Source organism: Lygodium microphyllum, chromosome 28 (assembly GCF_053477565.2).
Source record: "Lygodium microphyllum isolate KBCC chromosome 28, Lygodium_microphyllum_v1.1.10, whole genome shotgun sequence".
Taxonomy (NCBI): domain Eukaryota; kingdom Viridiplantae; phylum Streptophyta; class Polypodiopsida; order Schizaeales; family Lygodiaceae; genus Lygodium; species Lygodium microphyllum.
Genome location: NC_141162.1, coordinates 32,312,041 through 32,314,527, shown reverse-complemented (window position 1 = coordinate 32,314,527; position 2,487 = coordinate 32,312,041).

Here is a 2,487-nt window from a genome sequence, read left to right as displayed (position 1 = left end):
AATGTCAACAGACTTATCCTCAATGACCCCATGTATGAAATGATACCTCACCTCAATGTGTTTCGTCTTCGCATGGAAGACCGAATTCTTGGCTAACTGAATAGTACTCATAGAATCCGAATGCAGTGTAGGGATAGCATCAATACCAACGTCATGAACCAAACAGCCTAACCATATGGCCTCCTTGCAAGCCTCAGTGCTGCAACATACTCGACCTTAGTGATTGCAACCACTGAACATACTAGGTAGGTGCTTGGGAATCTGGCAGAGCTCAAAGGAGTCAAGTATGGCTACCAAGAGTGAGAACCAATGGTCTAGGGATTCAAATGAATGTTGAAGGAGTCACGGACCAAGCTTGAATGCTCAAGAAACCATGCTCTGATACCAGTTGAAAGGTGAAAAAGATCGAAGGTTTCACGGGAGAGCTATGGCAGCAAGAGAGCAAGAGCAAGAGAGAGAGAAACTCACAATGTGGGAACTCCAACTGCCACAATGTGTGACCAGCCTTTCCTTTATTCATCTATCGCTAAAAGAATAAAGAATAAAGTGATGGTGACGGGCGCCTACCATTGCAGTTTGCAAGCACGAGTACTATCAGTGTAGTAATACACAGGCAGCTAGGCAAAGGCACCTTTACCCCCAACAACCTCCCACTTAAAGGTAAATTTTCCCCAGTGAGAAGTGAAAAAGAAAAAGAAAAGATAGTACAACGTGTACACATGTACAACATGACGAGGAAAGACGTCATCTCATCCCATACCCATCAATCTCCTGAGGAACGAAAACTACTCCGTAGAGAGGCTTTTTCTAAGCAAATATGCAGGATTCTGGTCAATCGAGATCTTGACAAGGTCAACAGACTTGTCCTCAATGACTCCATGTATGAAGTGATACCTTACCTCAATGTGTTTCGTCTTCGAAGAATGAATTCTTGGCTAATTGAATAGTACTCATAGAATTCGAATGCAGTGTAGGGATAGCATCAATACCAATGGCATGAACCAAATGGTCTAACCATATGGCCTCCTTGCAAGCCTCGGTGGTTGCAACATACTCGGTCTTAGTGGTTGCAACCACTGAACATACTAGGCAGGTGCTTGGGAAGCCGGGAGCTCGAAGGAGTCGGGTATGGCTACCAAGAGTGAGAACCAATGGTGTAGGGATTCAAATGAATGCTGAAGGAGTCACGGACCAAGCTTGAAAGCTCAAGCAACCATCCTCTGATACCAGTTGAAAGGTGAGAAGGATCAAAGCTTGCACAGGAGAGCTATGGCAAGAGAGCAAGAGCAAGAGCAAGAGAGAGAGAGACTCACAATGTGGGAACTCTAACAGTCACAATGTGTGACCAGCCTTTCCTTTATTCATCTGTCGCTAAAAGAATAAAGAATAAAGTGATGGTGATGGGTGTCCACCACTCTAGTTTGCAAGCACAGGTATTATCAGTGTAGTAATACACGAGTGGCTAGGCAAAGGAACCTTTACCCCCAATAACCTCCCACTTAAAGGAAAATCTGCCCCATTGAGGAGTGAAAAAGAAAAAAAAAAGATAGTACAACATGTACACATGTACAACAAGATGATGAAAGACGTCATCTTCTCCCATGCCCATCAATCTCCTGAGGAATGAAAACCGCTCCGTAGAGAGCCTTTTTTTTAACATCTGCAAGATTCTCGTTAATCGAGATCTTGACAAGGCCAACAGACTTGTCCTCAACGACCCCATGTATGAAGTGATACCTCACCTCAATGTGTTTCGTCTTCGCATGGAAGACCGAATTCTTGGCTAACTGAATAGCACTCATAGAATCCAAATGCAGTGTAGGGATAGCATCAATACCAAGGTCATGAATCAAACGGCCTAGCCATATGGCCTCCTTGCAAGCCTCAGTGGCTGCAACATACTCGGCCTTAGTGGTTGCAACCACTGAACATACTAGGTAGGTGCTTGGGAAACCGGGGAGTAATCAGACCTCCAAGGAGTCAGGTATGGCTACCAAGAGTAAGAACCAATGGTGTAGGGATTCAAATGAATGTTGAAGGAGTCACGGACCAAGCATGAATGCTCAAGCAACCATGCTCTGATACCAGTTGAAAGGTGAGAAGGATCGAAGCTTGCGCAGGAGAGCTATGGCAGGAGAGCGAGAGCAAGAGCAAGAGAGAGAGAGGCTCACAATGTGGGAACTCTAACAGTCACAATGTGTGACCAGCCTTTCCTTTCTTCATCTGTCGCTAGAAGAATAAATAATAAAGTGATGGTGATGGGTGCCCACCACTGCAATTTGCAAGCACGGGTACTATCAGTGTAGTAATACACGGGTGGCTAGGCAAAGGCGCCTTTACCCCCAATAACCTCCCACTTAAAGACAAATCTGCCCCAGTGAGGAGTGAAAAAGAAAAAAAAAATATAGTACAAAATGTACACCTGTGCAACAGGATGAGGAAAGACGTTCTCTCATCCCATGCCCATCAATCTCCTGAGGAAGGAAA